The sequence below is a fragment of the Bubalus bubalis genome, chromosome 7 (genome assembly GCF_019923935.1).
Source record: "Bubalus bubalis isolate 160015118507 breed Murrah chromosome 7, NDDB_SH_1, whole genome shotgun sequence".
Classification (NCBI taxonomy): Eukaryota; Metazoa; Chordata; class Mammalia; order Artiodactyla; family Bovidae; genus Bubalus; species Bubalus bubalis.
The window spans coordinates 96,986,184-97,004,326 of NC_059163.1; the positions used below are offsets into that span (position 1 = coordinate 96,986,184).

At 41.0% G+C, this 18,143-nt stretch overlaps 1 protein-coding gene across 5 annotated transcripts in view; it reads left to right on the plus strand.

Annotated features, from left to right (window-relative positions):
- Nucleotides 1-59: 59 nt before the first annotated feature.
- SLC9B2 (solute carrier family 9 member B2) overlaps nucleotides 60-18,143 on the plus strand; it is a 67,438-nt gene continuing 49,354 nt past the window's right edge. For 3 of the 5 annotated variants that reach the window (XM_025290349.2, XM_025290352.2, XM_025290351.2), the window contains exons 1-3: nucleotides 60-2,609; nucleotides 2,808-3,093; nucleotides 4,427-4,516. The gene's annotated coding sequence lies outside the window, so the exon portion shown is untranslated. The remainder of the gene's footprint in view (nucleotides 2,610-2,807; nucleotides 3,094-4,426; nucleotides 4,517-18,143) is intronic. The other 2 variants (XM_006047314.3, XM_025290350.2) reach the window with 2 other exon arrangements.

The following is an 18,143-nucleotide window of genomic DNA, read 5'->3' on the forward strand; positions in this document are numbered from 1 at the left end:
ATGTGAGTACTCATTTTAAAATTTTACACCATTATAAATGAACAACACCAAAGGTATAAAGGAGTTTGGCCTCAGTAACCAACACTTAGAGGGTTTTAGGTTCAGGACTACATATTGCTGATCTGTTATGTAAAAGAAAAATAATCATAGATATTTATACTTAATGGATGCCATCACTTTTCTTAGTTCTTTTTTTAGTCTAACTAAAAAATCTTTATTAAAAAAAGTAATATTTGACATAGGCATAATAAACATATAGTTAACTAACACAGTATTTCCAGTTTGAGGGATATTTTTTAGATTAAGTATAGATTTCCTCACCAAATTCTGACATAGCAGATAAGAGAACATTAAACTTAGAAATAGTTTCTGGATGAATAAATAGAAATGAATTATATAACAAGAAACAAATAAAACTAAAGAAAATAAACATTTCAATATAAATCCATAGAAAATAATTCCATAACATACTACTAGGGAGAAGTTTTTTCTTGTTCTTTTAGAGTTTTATGTTTGTGCTTTATTTGTTGTTAGCTCAGAAGGCCAAATGATATGTATGATGCACCTACAGATCTCAGTAAATGAGCAGTAATTCTTAATCTTTTGTCTTATAACTGTAATATTAACAAGGACAATTTTGAAATGGACAATAACAGGTTAAATAAAGGTTAAAATTGTATGTATGAAGCAGAACATGCAGTTGATGAGGGTGAGTTAAACCTGAGAGCAAAGGATATTTTGACTAGCCTGCCTGAAGAGTCCACTGATGATAAGATTTGCTTTAGTGGTCTGGTCCAGGTATTCCACTACTGGAGCACGTATAGCTTGGTTTTTTTACTGAGACCCCAGGTCATCCAATTTATCTACGACTTTAGTTTTCTGCTTTGTAAAATTACAGAATTGTGCCAAATGACTTGGGTTTCTTTTGATGTAATGTAATCAGAATGTTATAACTTATTATCAAGTGAAGTAATGGAACACTGAAGCTTTTAAGTATGTTATGGACTATACTTAACGCTCTGAGTCAGTATACATATATATGTAAGCTATGAAAACATGAATTCTAAATAAATACATGATGAATACTACAAAACGGATTCTAAATATTAACAAATGCTCCCTCAGAATTTTTCTCAGAGATAACTATAAGCATGCATGCCTACTCAGTTGTTAAGGCCTGTCCAATTCTTTGTGACCCCATGGACTGCAGCCTGCCAGGCTCCTCTGTCCATGGGATTTCTGGGGCAAGAACACTGGAGTGGTTGCCAGACCCTCCTCCAGGGGATCGCCCCCACCCAGGGATCGAACCTGTGTCTCCTGCATTGCAGGCAGATTCTTTACCACTGCGCCACCAGGGAAACTCACAACTGTAAACTATAGAACATTATAAACAATAAAAAAGCAAAAACTAGTCCAAAAGTTCAATGTTCTCCAAAGCTGTGCTAATCAAATTGGGTGACACATCAATGATCATGCAATTGAAAGAAAAGGAAAAATACATTTCATTCCTGTGCTAAGAGGAAGCTGGGTGTCACAGGAAACTTTTGCAAGCTTTCAGAGAGTAAGAGTTCGTTTAGGAATATAGTCACTTTAGATGCTTATTAGATGGAATCTAGATTCATCCCTCTCTCCGTAAGTGAGCGCCTAAGAAAGGAGAATGAATGATTTCTGGCTGTTGGAGACTAAAATTGGCCGTTGCTTAAAGGAGTGAAAAACGGGTAAGACGAATTTATTTCTGAAAGAAATAAAAATTACCCTGAAAGCGGCACAGGCGCACATATACACAATTAGGTGAAAGAGAAGGGGGAGGAAAAGATAAAGGAAAGGAAGACTCGGAAATAGAAGGTAGAATTAAATGGATGCTAATTTGGAACGTAAAAATCTAAAACAACACAGCAAGAAGGGCAAGTGTTAAGCCATAAAAAGGGAGAGGACAAGTCTTTCATTCACTTAATCGGTCATCTAAACCGAGGTCCACCCGCCCCACCTGAAAAGACACTTCTAAACAACACAACTAAAAAGGTGGAGTGAAAATCCAGAATGTAGATGTGAATGTTAAGCCAGCAATAGGTTGCGCGGGCCGCACTCCCGACTCTGCGAACGGCAGCGCTGCGCGTCCTAGCCCAGGAGCTCGTCATCGTCGGGGTCGACGCACGCTGGGCCGCCAACCCGTGGCTTCCCAGGGAGAGGCGATCGCCGGGTCTCCAGGGGCCAGCCAGGCCGCCAAACGCACGGCGCCGCTCCTGGGTCCCGGCGGATGGACTTGCGGTTCTCCGAAGCCAGAGCAAAGCCGTGCATCCGCGCCCGGCGGCCCCAAACCCGCGGAGGACGCCTGGAGTGGCCGCTCCTGAACCCCAACCTCAGCGGGCTCCCAGCCGGGTCCACCCAGCCAGTGCCCGGCCTCGTTCCCGGGACCGCCCTCGCCACCGGCGGGGCGGGCGTGGGTGGGCGGGGCCACGCGCCCCTCTATCTGAAATAACTGCAGCCTCCGGCGCCGCCTGGGGCTATGCGCCACCGGGAAAGCCGCTCCACCCGGCTCCCCCGCAGACCTGAGAGCCCCTTTTCTAATCTGCCGGGCTAAGCCGAGTGCCGGAGCCGGAGAGCTCGAGGTGAGTACCCCCTGGAGGAGGGCAGTGAGTGTAAATTAAAGCGGCGTCGCGGCTGCAGCTTTGTGCGAGGCCGAGCGCCCAGCGCCTTCTGATTGTATGCGGCGTGGAGGCTGCTGGCTGGCTGGCTGGCTGGCTGTGTGTGTCTGTCTACCGTTGTTGTTATTGGAGTAAGTTTTTCTTGTTTGTTTTTGTTCTCAGATCCACCAGACGTTGTCGGGAGTGCTAACCTAGGTTAGCCTCCCTGATGTGCTGAGACTAATCAGATCCTGCTGATTGGGGAATATAAATAAGCCCCTGCTCGGAGCTCACGCTGAGTCTGTGGCTGTATTTTACTTATCAGGCATCAGTTTCTCATGGCATCCTTGTAATCTCACGCTGGACTCTGGTGTGTTTTGTTGCCCCAAAAGACTAATAGCGGGAAGACACCACTAACTTGAGCATCCCATCGAGAAATCCAGAACGCCAGTGGACAGAGACAGAGCAAGTACCTTGCTTAGCCAGATCTACCTCTGTTTACTTTGAAAGACGAAAACCCCCTTTCCCCATGCCTCTGTAGCGGTACCGCCTCCTGATACTATCGCTGCTATACTGTAGCTCATGAAATTCTGGTTTACTGTTTCTATTAGTGAGTCAAGAGTAAAATTTCAATTCAGCAAATGCCTGTGCATCTTCTCTGGGCCGAGCAGACCTGGGGACAGGAGATACAAATATGAATTAAATACAGTTTCTGCCATTCAGGAGCTCAAAATCCAATGGGTCAGAATATACAGGAATATATAATATTAAGAATATACACTATACTTAATATAACAATTAAATTAGGTAGTGTGATTTACCCTGTACCTAATGATGTAAATAAAATGACCCGTTCACATATTTTTTAGCGTAAGGTCTTTAGAATTACAGCCCTATTTACTAGATTTTTGCTTTTGGGGGGTTTCCATAGAAGGTATGATAGGGTAAGTGGGGACAAGTCAGTGGTGGAGGTCTGATTCCTGGGGCCTACACAGAAAGCTGCTGTGCTGGGTATGGAGGTTTGGCGCTTGCATTCATTCCTACCTGCTGCTAGCGTTCTTTCCTGTACAGGAGAAACTGGAAAGCTGAAAACATTTCTCAGACTCTGGTCCATTTAGAGTTCTGGATGTGAATTAGACTTCTGGATGGCTTGTCTGAGATCTCGGAGGCAGAGATGAGACAGAGACTGTCTCCCTGATATTTTTTTGGCTCTTTTCTGTTGGCACGGAAGGTGCACGAGATGCTGGTGTCCAGTTTCCAGAACTGTGGGTGTAGGGACGGACTTAGAGTAACCAGTCTCAGCATGCCATATTGAATCATCAGCTTTCTGGCTATCAGGAGGCAGTGCGGGGAGACAGAAAACAGATTCTGAGTTCCTTGCCCAGATAAGCTTCCAGATCCCAGCTTCTCAGGGGTCAAAGCTGCAGTGTGTTCTTGAACTCGACAGTTTCTCCTGATTGTGGCAAAAATAGCGTATTCCCCAGTGCCTCATCCACTGGTGTTCTAGAAGTTGCTCCTGGAGGCCCAGCCAAGACCCTGCACTCGTAGCCCTTTCAACAATCTCTAGCCTTTCGCCAAGTCACCTAATTCTTTCTATAAAATCTCTTTTGGCTTAAAATAACTTTGCATGGTTTCTGTTTTCCGCTCAATGCATAATATGTTTGCTATGTAGCCTCCAAAAGTCACCCGAACCTAATCTCTTCAGTTTCTTTAGATGCGGAATGAAACCATGAGATGAGATTCAGGGGCTGACAGTGATTTGAATGCCTTCAGTTGGACCCTGTTCTCTCTCGTTTCTACAGAGCCCCACATCGAGTTGGCCCCTGAAGGAACTTGAGTTTGTTACCCATAGAACAGACTATCTCTGAAGTCTCTTATTTGACAAGTATAAGGTAAAACATTTCTTCATTTAAAACATTCTCAGAGTATGTTATGTAACAAGAGATTGCTCACTATCTGGTTCATTAGTTCTGTTTTTTTGTTTGTTTATACGAAGATTATTTTATTTTACATTTATTTGTCAGACTGTGCCGGGTCTTAGTTGAGACATGCTGGATCTTTAGTTGCGGTATGCTAACTCCTAATTGCTGCATGTGGGATGTAGTTCCCTGACCAGGTATCAAACCTAGGCCCCCTACAATGGCAGCGTGTGGAGTCTTAGCCACCTGACCACCAGGGAAGTCCCCTCTAGTCCTGTTGATAATTGGGAGATAATTGGGTTCTTGGGTCATAGCAAACACTCTCTTCCAACAACACAAGAGAAGACTCTACATGTGGATAACTGGACATGGAACAACAGACTGGTTCCAAATAGGAAAAGAAGTATGTCAAGGCTGTATATTATCACCCTGCTTATTTAACTTATATGCAGAGTACATCATGAGAAGCGCTGGGCTGGAAGAAACACAAGCTGGAATCAAGATTGCCGGGATAAATATCAATAACCTCAGATGTGCAGATGATACCACCCTTATGGCAGAAAGTGAAGAGGAACTCAAAAACCTCTTGATGAAAGTAAAAGAGGAGAGTGAAAAAGTTGGCTTAAAGCTCAACATTCAAAAAACGAAGATCATGGCATCCGGTCCCATCACTTCATGGCAAATAGATGGGAAAACAGTAGAAACAGTGTCAGACTTTATTTTTGGGGGCTCCAAAATCACTGCAGATGGTGACTGCAGCCATGAAATTAAAAGACGCTTACTCCTTGGAAGAAAAGTTATGACCAACCTAGATAGCATATTCAAAAGCAGAAACATTACTTTGCCAACAAAGACCCGTCTAGTGAAGGCTATGGTTTTTCCAGTGGTCATGTATGGATGTGAGAGTTGGACTGTGAAGAAAGCTGAGCACTGAAGAATTGATGCTTTTGAACTCTGGTGTTGGAGAAGACTCTTGAGAGTCCCTTGGACTGCAAGGAGATCCAACCAGTCCATTCTGAAGGAGATCAGCCCTGGGTGTTTTTTGGAAGGACTGATGCTAAAGCTGAAACTCCAGTACTTTGGCCACCTCATGTGAAGAGTTGACTCATTGGAAAAGACTCTGATGCTGGGAGGGATTGGGGGCAGGAGGAGAAGGGGACGACAGAGGATGAGATGGCTGGATGGCATCACCGACTCGATGGACGTGAGTTTGAGTGAATTCCAGGAGTTGGTGATGGACAGGGAGGCCTGGCGTGCTGTGATTCATGGGGTCGCAAAGAGTCAGACACAACTGAGCGACTGCACTGGTTCTTGGTTGGCGCACAAACCCTAATGATAGATTTTTCCTCTGGGGGCAAAGAATTTACATCTTTGGTCACATAAAGCATAGGAAGATGGTGTGCGGGGACATGGAGCTACCTGTATATGCACTTGTGTAATGAGGGAGCATTCTTTGTAGTCATGGGTGATGCATGCTAAGGAGGGTGCAATTGTGGTTAAGTTCTGAAGAGCTTTTAACAGCCTTATAGAGAGCTGTTAGGGCTTCCCAGGTGGCGCTAGTGGTAAAGAACCCACCTGCCAATGCAGGAGAGGTAAGAGACTATGGTTCAATCCCTGGATCTAGAAGATCCCCTGGAGGAAGGCATGACAACCCACTCCAGTATTCTGGCCTAGAAAATCCCATGGACAGAGGAGCCTGGCAGGCTACAGTCCATAGGGTCACAAAGAGTCAGACATGACTGAAACGTCTTGGTACGCATGCGTGCATAAAGCTATTAGGTATATCTGGCCAATACAAATGAAAGCTCTTTGTGGTATTTTTTAGGAATCTATTATTTATGTTTCTGTAGTTCACAAGGAGGAATGAAAGGTGTGAGTTTACTAGTGTCTTTTATCTGTGCTCTTCAGCACGGCACATGTGTGCTGCTTTCCTATAAGATTATAGGAAAATCTTATAAAAGAAAGATAAAGTACTGGGGGAGTTTGGGGGAACTCCATGATGTACTTAGTACTGGTTTAAGATTTTCTGTGACATAGGCATTGTCACTATTTTGCAGATGAAGAAAATGATCCAGATTGACTGAGTAACTTGCCCCAAATAGCCCAATTAGGAGGATTCACTAATTCACACAAGGATTCACATTCAGGGCTTTCATGTCCATTTTCCTCTGACCACTCTATATTTTGCATATTATGCTCATTATGTTCATGTTGGCATTGGTGTGCACAAACTTCCCCATATATAATTTTCTTTTCATCCCTTATCCTTTAATCATGTGTTTCCTCTGCCTATGATGGTCTTTATTTTCTTTACGAGATTAAGTCATTTTTCAAGGCTTGATTCAGGTATGAGCCAAGCAGGGCAGTATCTCCTCTCCCCTGTTTAACTCTATGCCTGCACGTCTTACGTTATAATTAAATGACCTTAAGGTGGCACTCACTGCTGTAACAGATAATCTCAAAAACCTCAGTAACTTAACACAGTAGAAACTTAATTCTTACTCATATAAAATCTAACCAGGTGTTCAGCTGGTGGCCTTCTACTCAGTGATTCAGGAACTCTAACTCTTTTTATATTATGGCTTTACAATCCCCTAAGGCCTTGGAGTCCTTAGTTTCTAGGAAATGGACAGGAAAAGAGAGAACATGTGGAGGATTACATGGGAAATTTCTTGCAGCAATAGAAGTACAATACATCATTGATGCCCATATCCCCTTGCCAGACTCGGGGACTTGCCAAACTAACCTGCAAGGGAGGCTGGGAAATGTCAGCTACCTGTGTGCCCAGGCAGCAGAGGAAACAGGTTTGGTGAGCACATAGCAATCTTTGTCCCTTTCTTAAGAAGAAGAGACTGCATCTAAGTCATCTTTATATCTCTGTGCTTTACACACCATAGAGACCCAGTGAAAGTCTGATGAACTTCACTCATTGTGAAAAGATGGGGTTGCTTGACCCATGTGCCTAAAATCAAAACTTACCACACTCCATTATGGTTGCCTAGGAAATGAATTGTCATTCTCTGATGAGGTAGCAACCTTTGAGTATAGGAACAATTTACATTTCAAATCCCCAAAACAAGGACTAGAACACAATAAGAGCTTAATAAATGTTTGTTGAATGAATGAATGAGTCCTCAGGGCAAAAAAGGGACAGAGTTAGTCTATATGAAGTTAGGAAATACTGATCGAGAAGGTGACATTTGAGTTATGAGAATAACTAGTAGAACTTCACCAAGTAGAGAAAGTAAAATTGAAACCTTAGACAGCGATGGTAGTGGTGTTTTTGTTGCTCTTGTTTTATTTACTTCATGAGTAGAAGTTTAGAAAACAATCAAATGTTTGTAAACCTAACTTTTTAAAATTCAGTATTCAAATGTTACAACTAAACTTCAGGCATAGGACAGAAAAAAATATATAAAATGATAAGCTATGTAATCTCTAATGACAAAAAAAATGGTGCTAAAAAACTTGGCTCTGATTTTTAGCTATTGAAATGTTGTTTTCTAGATTTTTTTTGAGAAATTTCAATAATACAAAGGCAGTGCTTGTCCTCTATGAAGATCAAGAAGGCAGGGAGACATGTATAGGCCAAAGGTTCCCCATCACTGCTCCTTCCTGAGCTTCTCAAAGCTGGCTCTGCGACAGTCACCTGTTGTATTGGTTAGGATGCTTTGGGCTAAGTATCAGGATATTCAGCCAAAGCTGTCTTCAAAAATACCAGCTTCTTTTCTCATATGATGAGATATATGAAGGTAAGTGGATCCAGGGTTTGTAGCACATGGATATCAGGATCCAGGTTGCTTTCTATGAGCTCAGTCAGTTCAGTTCAGTTGCTCAGTCATGTCCAACTCTTTGCGACCCCATGGACTGCAGCACACCAGACTTCCCTGTCCATCACCAACTCTTGGAGTTTGCTCAAATTCATGTCCTTCGACTGGGTGATGCCAGCCAACCATCTCATCCTCTGGCATCCCCTTCTCCTCCCGCTTTCAATCTTTTCCAACATCAGGGTCTTTTCCAATAAGTCATTTCTTCACATCAGGTGGCCAAAGTGTTGGAGCTTCAGCTTCAACATCAGTCCTTCCAATGAATATTCAGTACTGATTTCCTTTAGGATGGACTGGTTGGATCTCCTTGCTGTCCAAGAGACTCTCAAGAGTCTTCTCCAACACCACAGTTTAAAAGCATCAGTTCTTTGACATTCAGCTTTCTTTGTGGTCCAACTCTCACATCCACACATGACTACTGGAAAAACGATAGCTTTGTCTATACAGACCTTTGTTGGTAAAGTAATGTCTCTGTTTTTTAATATGCTGTCTAGCTTTGTCATAGCTTTTCTTTGAAGGAGCAAGAGTATTTTAGTTTCATGGCTGCAGTCACCATCTGCAGTGATTTTGGAGCCCCAAAAAACTAAGTCTGTCACTGTTTCCATTGTTTCCCTATCTATTTGCCATGAAGTGATGGGACCGGATGCCATGATCTTAGTTTTCTGAATGTTCAGTTTTAAGCCAGCTTTTTCACTCTCCTCTTTCACTTTCATCAAAAGACTCGTTAGTTCCTCTTCACTTTCTGCCATAAGGGTGGTGTCATCTGCATATCTGAGGTTATTGATGTTTCTCCCGGCAATCTTGATACCAGCTTGTGCTTCATCCAGTCCAGCATTTCTCGTGATGTACTCTGCATATAAGTTAAATAAGCAGGGTGACAATGTATAGCCTTGATGTACTCCTTTCCCAATTTGGAACCAGTCCGTTGTTACATGTCTGGTTAATTGTTGCTTCTTGACCTGCATACAGATTTCTCAGGAGGCAGGTCAGGTGGTCTGGTATTCCCATCTCTTTCAGAATGTTCTACAGTTTATTGTGAGCCACACAGTCAAAGGCTTTAGCAAAGTCAATGAAGCAGTAGATGTTTTCCAGAATTCTCTTGCTTTTTCTGTGATCCAATAGATGTTGGCAATTTGATCTCTACCTTTTCTAAATCCAACTCGAACATCTGGAAGTTCTCAGTACTGTTCAAGCCTAGCTTGGAGAATTTTGAGCATCACTTTGCTAGCATGTGAGATGAGTGCAATTGTGTGGTAGTTTGAGCATTGTTTAGCATTGCTTTTCTTTGGGATTGGAATGAAAACTGACCTTTTCCAGCCCTGTGGCCACTGCTGAACTAATCTTGACTTTTTCTTCATGGGTAAATCATGGCTGCTAAAATTCCAAGAAACATAGTCCCCCATCCACAGCTTCATCCTGCCCCTTAACACACACACACACACACACGACAAGACAAAAGGAGAAAGGCGTTCTTCCCTGGCCTCTCTGCCTTTATATCAGGAAGGAGACTCTTATCCAATAGTCCCCAACAGCCTTGCCCACAACTTTCATTGGTAAGAAATGAATCATACTCTGTCCTAAACCAACAGCTGGCAAAGAGGCCTGATGTAACAGGCTGATTTAGACCAGTCATAATTTATTCCTAGGGTGGGGAAGGGATCCACAGGCATACCTGAGCAGTGGCTCTTAGGTAAGTGATAAGTCATGTTGCCACACTTGGGGAGATTAGCGTCTGGAGATTTTTATTATAGTAAGCCTAAAAGTAATATTTTAAACTTTCAATTAAATATATTTGCCCTTGGGTGGAAGAATTTTTTAAAAAGAGCAGCAGATATCAGATTCCTTCTTCCCCAAGGATAATTTCCCTTTATTCCTTATCAGAAGTAATAACATTATTTCATGATGTTTCAGTCAAGTCACCTATCAGTTAACCAAACAGAATAGTAGCTGTTTTCCTTTGATAAATTGGTCTATGTGGTTAGCACATTTAATACTTTCTCTTTTTTTTCCTTTGTATCAGTCTTTTTTTAATTATTTTTTATTTTTTTAAATATAAATTTTTTATTTTAATTGGAGGCTAATTACTTTACAACATTGTATTGGTTTTGCCATAATAAGGGAGTTCTTATTCAAGGAGATATTCGCAGTCTTTTCAGTAATTGGCAACGACATTTTAAGCCCTTCTTTTCACTTGATCTGAGCTTCTTACTGATGAGAAATGAACATTAGATCAAAGCTGGTTAGCAGAGTCCAGAAATTAGAAAGTTTCGATATGTTCTACATGGAAATACTGTATGAGATGGAGACTCTATACTTTTAACACATAAATGGGTGGAACACCAAAGGTAGATTTTTATGATAATCATTATAGAGTACTTAGTGAATAGAAATACTTTTTCAAATGCATGAATACAACATATAGAGTACTCCAGCAGTATATGTAGATTCTTAACATAATGTTGGCCTGTCCATACCGCAGACAGAAAATAACAAGAACAACCAGTCTTTATCCATGTAATGATTTTTCAGCAGTAATTCAGTTGATAGCAGTAAGTGTATTTTATTTGAGCATGAACCTATGGACATTTGCAAGTTGAAAGCTCTTTTATTTTTTCTGAAATATTATAGAAAGTACTTCTAAACATTTATATTAACACGATAACCTGAAAAAAAGACCGATTTAACAAACCTCTTTGTGTATACGAAAGTGTATTTTCAGAGTGGCTTTCAAAGTGTGCTTCACTTGCCAGGAAGAACCAGGGGGAAAGGACAGAGCTCCTTCAACTCCACTTTTATCTATCTCATTTATTGGACTTCAGGATAAAGTTTCATTTGATAAAGGATCTCTGACCTCAAAAATACTTGAAAACTGCTGTAGAGGATTCTAGGCAGTTTCCTCATCTTCTTGGAAAACTGCAGAAACAAAAAAATTACCTTATATTGTGGCAGGTGGGATTAAGTTACCTAAAATCAAATGACCAGATTCTATCTATGAAACATATTATTACCAAGGGAAGTTGTACCATTTTCTTTTCTCTAAAGCTCTAAGAATTGCACAAATTCTTTTTGAAATGTGTTTTAAATTGCATTTTAAAATCTTATTGTAAAAATACAATAAAGAAGCAGAATAAAAATTAAATTCCAACAATTCCATTTCCTTCCCCAAAGGCAACTACTGTTAACAGACAGTGCTGTTCATATTCTTGATCTACTATTCTTAATCTTCAGTTTCCTCTCAAGTTTGGAGGAACAACTAAAGATGTTGTTCCTTTGAAATCCACAGTTCTGTAATTTTGGTGGCATATGGGCCTACTACTGGAAAATAAAGCTCAAAGTAAACAAACATAATTTCTGAGTATGTGCATCAGTCCTGGAGGAAATTCTGTATACTGGGAATGCTAAAGAGAGGGCTTCCCTGATGGCTCAGATGGTAACAAATCTGCCTGCAGTGTAGGAGGCCTGGAGTTTGAAGTTGGGAAGATCCCCTGGAGAAGGGGCTAGATACCCCACCAGTATTCATGCCTGTAGAATCCCATGGACCGAGAAGCCTGGTGAGCTACAGTGCATGGGATTACAAAGAACTGGACACGACTGAGCAGCTAACACTTTCACTTTCTTAAGAGAGACATGAGTAGCCAATAGCCTTTGCATGTGTTTTTAGAAAATACTTTCACCTGCTAACCTACAAATAAGTGGGCAGTCACAGTGCTCCTAACAGTCATGACCTTGGGCTTAGGGCATGCCTCATTCTTCTACTGAAATCTGTATTTGAGAAAAAGTTGATTAACATTTTTTACCGAATTTATGAAATTTATAAAATTTTACCATTTGATGAAAAATGTATGTTTTTCTAGTATGGTTTACAGATTGTGTATCAGTCTGAATAAAGCAAAATCCTAATTGAGAAACAGGAAAAAAATGTGTTTTTCTGTGTGTGGGACCTTTTAGTATTTATCTAAAGTGTACCTTGCCTTTCTAGTTCTCAGTGTGATTCTGTGATATACAAAAATCTCTCAAAGCATCTCATTTGAACTGAATTTTTTAAATGGAAGTTCCTTAATTCTTAAAATCTTAAGGCATATTTAAGGGCAACTTGTCACCTGCCAGTTAACTGATCATTCAAAATATATAAACAATATTTGTCAAGAGAATAAAATAAAAGTTCTTATATTATTTATTTTGTTACCAATGGTGCAATTTAAATGGATTAGTAAAAAATTTGTTTGTAACATTTATAACATTGGAAAAAAGTAAAGCTGAACATAATATGATAGAACGTTGAAATATTTTTATTTACTTATAAAATGTGATTTCAAAGTTATAATAAACTATGGGTATATATGAGTAGAATAATGCAGTGATTTGGTAGAAATGACATAGTCAGAGATAAAGATTAAAGAACAATCGCATTTCACAAATTTTTATCGCTTTTCTGTGGAGCTTGGTAGATATTAGCTGTATTCATTAACGAAAATTATTTAGCTTCTCTAGGCTTTAATTTTCTTATTTAAATATGAAAGAGATCGGACAAGGTAATTTCCAAAGGCCTTTCCAACTTTTCTTATTCCATCAAACTATGAACGACTTTGAGTTACTTAGAAGCCATCTGCATATGTGCATGCTTAGGCACTTCAGTAGTGTCCGACTCTTTGTGACCCCATGGACTGTAGCCTGCCAAGCTCCTCTGTCCATGGGATTTTCCAGGCAAGAATACTGGATTAATTTGCCATTTCCTCCTCCAGGGAATCTTCCCAACCTGGGGATCAAACCCATGTCTCTTGAGGCTCCTGTATTGGCAGGTGGATTCTTTACCACTGAGCCATTTGGGAAGCCTTGAGAAGCCATCTTGTTTCTCCATATTTCCTCACTTAAAAATTTTTCCATTTCAGACTCCCAGCATCTCAGATGAATTCTAAATAGCTCTCTTGAAACTTCGCTGGGCCCAAAGACTTTTAAAGACTTCCATGAACACAATTAAAAAAAAAAAAATAGTTAGGGGGACTTCCCTGGTGATCCAATGGCTAAGGCTCCACGCTCCCAATGCAGAGGGCCTGGGTTCCATCCCTGGTCTGGGAACTAGATTCCACATGCCACAACCAAGAGTTTGCATGCCCGCAGCTAAAGATCAAAAATCCCAAGTGCCATAGCTAAGACCCAGAGCAGCCAAATAAATAAATAAAATTAAAAAGAAATTAAGGTCCTTTAACAATTTCATTTAATTAGTATCATTAAAAAAGAAAACATTTCACTTAATTTTCTGAGTGCTGCTAAGTCACTTCAGTCGTGTCCAACTCTGTGCAACCCCATAGACGGCAGCCCACCAGGCTCTGCTGTCCCTGGGATTCTCAGGCAAGAACACTGGAGTGGGTTGCCATTTCCTTCTCCAGTGCATGAAAGTGAAAACTGAAAGTGAAGAATTTTCTGAGTAACGGATACTTATTTTATTAAATGATAAATTTTTATTTCTTTTAACATTATCTTTAAAGAAAACCCCTAAGCTGTACAGTATATTTTAATGCCTTTTAAAACAAAATATTTCCACATACATTTTTTTTCTTTTCATTTTCATGAAAATGTAAAATCATCTTTCTAATCACCTGTTAGTATACAGGGGCTCCTTCAAGGCCAATTCAGGTATGAAAATTTTTACTGAGAACTTAACTGGTGGCAAGTTTCAGAAACCCAGCTGGTAAGAAATTTATTGGCTCACCTAACTGAAAAGCAGCTGCTCCCAGATGCATCAACAGTGTGATTGTTAATTTAGAGCTTTCTCTTTTTTACTTTCCATAATAAGACCCTACTTTGCCTTGTGGCTAGTTACTTCATACTTTAAAAGGCTTTTGTACCAAGGATTGTCATCAGCAAGTCTAGGCTTAGTAACCCCAACAGAAAGAAAGCTCTTAATGGCTCCAGTAAACACTCTAAATCCGACTCTCATTTGCCAGGTATGGGTCACATGTTCATGCCTGAACCTGTCAAGGTCACCAGAGAAGAGGTTCCCTCATTGGCCAAGCCTGTCCCCATTTCTGGAGCACTAGGGGAGCATGGGGATTGGGAAGGGTAGCATAACAGTCTCACATGAACCGAACAGAGAGGGAATAGAGGAGGCGCGGATTCCACAAGAGAAAATTAGTGTGCTCTTACCAAAAATGGTGGAGAAAGATGTGTGGCTGGCCAAAACTCTAAATATCCCCTATGGAAAAAATATTTATCCCCACATTTTATAGCATTTATATTACTGCTCAGGCGTTGTTATGGAATTCTACTCATGAGAAAGGTGAAGAAATGGCGGTAGTGAGTGTTACACCCCCAATCAAGAAGTTGGCCTTGAAAGAAAGATGTTAAAAGCATGATCAAAGAAAGTCAATGGGATTATGTTGTCAGTTCTTCAAGATTGGGGAGACTTCGTTCTGCTTTAATAGGAAAAGCAAAAAGAATCTTAGAGATTTATGATAATTAGGAAGGAAGAGTATGAGTGGATAATAACCAGTACTGTTGAATGCCTACCATGTGCATGGTTGGAAGTACTCTTGTCTCCATTTTTTGGATAGGGAAGTCCTTACAAAGAGGCTAAGAAATTTGGTATATGAGGGAGCTGGACTTCAGACCCAGGTTTGTCCAAATCCAGAGCCAGTAGACCTCATTACTTACTATATTAGGGGCTCATTCTCAACAGAAGGTGAAGGCCAAGTGCCTTGGTTCAGGATACAGTGTCCTAACTCTCCAACCTCGTCTCCCCATTATTCACAGCTTCCCACCACATGCTTCAAGAGTTTTCCCTTACATTCCACTGGCATTTATGCCTCTGTGCCTTTAAGACAGGGGTTCTCTCAACTCACATTTTCCTGTCAAAATGCCATTCTTTCTCATTATGAATCTAAATTTTAAAGTATTTAAATTTTAAAAACTATATCTACATATATAATGTATCTTTTATATATGTGTATTTATTATATAAATATGGCAACCCACTCCAGCACTCTTGCCTGGAAAATCCCATGGATGGAGGAGCCTGGTAGGCTGCAGTCCATGGGGTCGCTAAGAGTCGGACATGACTGAAGCGATTTAGCAGCACAATTTGTTATATATAGTTTATGTTGTTATTTAGATTCTAAGTCATGTCCTGCCCTTTTGGAACCCCATGGACTGTAGCCCGCCAGGCTCCTCTATCCATGGGATTCTCCTGGCAAGAATACTGGAATGGGTTGCCATTTCCTCCTCCAGGGGATCTTCCTGACTCAGGGATTGAATCCTCGTCTCCTGCATTGCAGGCAGATTCTTTACCACTGAGCCATCAGGGAAGCACTATATAATATATAATAAAAAATGAGACTGAAGCTTTTTGAGATGCCACTGTGACCAACATTGTGTTTTGTGAGGAAGAAAAATGGTGGTGATGGTTGTGATGGTGGAAAGAATATAATTTTCTTTGAAATTTTAAATGCAAACATCTTGCATTTTGTTCAACAGAGAATGAATCCTTGAGGCAGGTGTCCTGATTAATCCTTGGTCATGAATGTTGACCACATATTAGACACTTTCATGTGTATTGACTTAGATTTTCTCTTCTCTCACATAATTTTCTCTTTGGTTCTGTCAAAACTTATAGTTTGTACCTCTGTTATAATACTCATCATATTTGTTGCATTAGGAATAAGTTTTGTTAATAGAAAAAAGAAAACTTGACTGATAGTGGTACAATTACTCCAAAGCTTGGCAGTCCAAGACTGATGCAACAACTCATGATGTCATCAAGGAACCGGCTCCTCCTCATTTGTCTTCTATCCTGGGTATAGGAATTTCTGTTCTCATGGTTGAAAGATGGCTGTTGGCCCTCCAAGTAGTATATCGACATTCTGAGAAGGAGAAAGAAATATGAGAGGGCAAAGAGTAAACAATATCGTCCTCGAAAGGCCTTTTCATATTGTTTGGGAATGAAACTCCTCCCCAGGGACTCCCACTTATATCTCATTACATGGAAGTATGACATATGGGCACCTCTAGCTGCAGAAGTCGATAGGAATTGGAATATTTGGCTTTTCAGCCTATATAGCACGGGAGGCCAAGGGAGAAGAGATTGAAGTGAGTGTTTCTGAAACCAATTACAGGTCTGGCCTATCAGTTTTTTTAGTTACTTCATATAAGTGATTTGGGGAGGGGGGGTGTATTGTAAGTCTGTACAGAATAAAGGATGTGCTTTGGTAATATTTGCATGATCCAAGTGACTATCAAGAGACTATCCTAGCACTTCAGATCAGATCAGATCAGTCGCTCAGTCCTGTCCAACTCTTTTCGACCCCATGAATCGCAGCACGCCAGGCCTCCCTGTCCATCACCAACTCCCAGAGTACACTCAGACTCACGTCCATCGAGTCGGTGATGCCATCCAGCCATCTCATCCTCTGTCGTCCCCTTCTCCTCCTGCCCCCAATCCCTCCCAGCATCAGAATCTTTTCCAATGAGTCAACTCTTCGCATGAGGTGGCCAAAGTACTGGAGTTTCAGCTCTAGCATCATTCCTTCCAAAGAAATCCCAGGGCTGATCTCCTTCAGAACGGACTGGTTGGATCTCCTTGCAGTCCAAGGGACTCTCAAGAGTCTTCTCCAACACCACAGTTCAAAAGCATCAATTCTTCGGTGCTCAGCCTTCTTCACAGTCCAACTCTCACAGCCATACATGACCACTGGAAAAACCATAGCCTTGACTAGATGGACCTTTGCTGGCAAAGTAATGTCTCTGCTTTTGAATAGGCTATCTAGGTTGGTCATAACTTTTCTTCCAAGGAGTAAGCGTCTTTTAATTTCATGGCCGCAGTCACCATCTGTAGTGATTTTGGAGCCCCCAAAAATAAAGTCTGATACTGTTTCCACTGTTTCCCCATCTATTTCCCATGAAATGATGGGACCGGATGCCATGATCTTTGTTTTCTGAATGTTGAGCTTTAAGCCAACTTTTTCACTCTCCTCTTTCACTTTCATCAAGAGGCTTTTGAGTTCCTCTTCACTTTCTGCCATAAGGGTGGTATCATCTGCATATCTGAGGTTATTGACATTTCTCCCAGCAATCTTGATTCCAGCTTGTGTTTCTTCCAGCCCAGCGTTTCTCATGATGTACTCTGCATGTAAGTTAAATAAACAGGGTGACAATATACAGCCTTGACGAACTCCTTTTCCTATTTGGAACCAGTCTGTTGTTCCATGTCCAGTCCTAACTGTTGCTTCCTGATCTGCATACAAATTTCTCAAGAGGCAGATCAGGTGGTCTGGTATTCCAATATCTTTAACAATTTTCCACAGTTGATTGTGATCCACACAGTCAAAGGCTTTGGCATAGTCAATAAAGCAAAAATAGATGCTTTTCTGGAACTCTCTTGCTTTTTCCATGATCCAGCAGATGTTGGCAATTTGATCTCTGATTCCTCTGCCTTTTCTAAAACTAACTTGAACATCAGGAAGTTCACGGTTCACATATTGCTGAAGCCTGGCTTGGAGAATTTTGAGCATTACTTTACTAGAGTGTGAGATGAGTGCAATTGTGCGGTAGTTTGAGCATTCTTTGGCATTGCCTTTATTTGGGATTGAAATGAAAATGGACCTTTTCCAGTCCTGTGGCCACTGCTGAGTTTTCCAAATGTGCTGGCATATTGAGTGCAGCACCTTCACAGCATCATCTTTCAGGATTTGGAATAGCTCAACTGGAATTCCATCACCTCCACTAGCTTTGTTCATAGTGATGCTTTCTAAGGCCCACTTGACTTCACATTCCAGAATGTC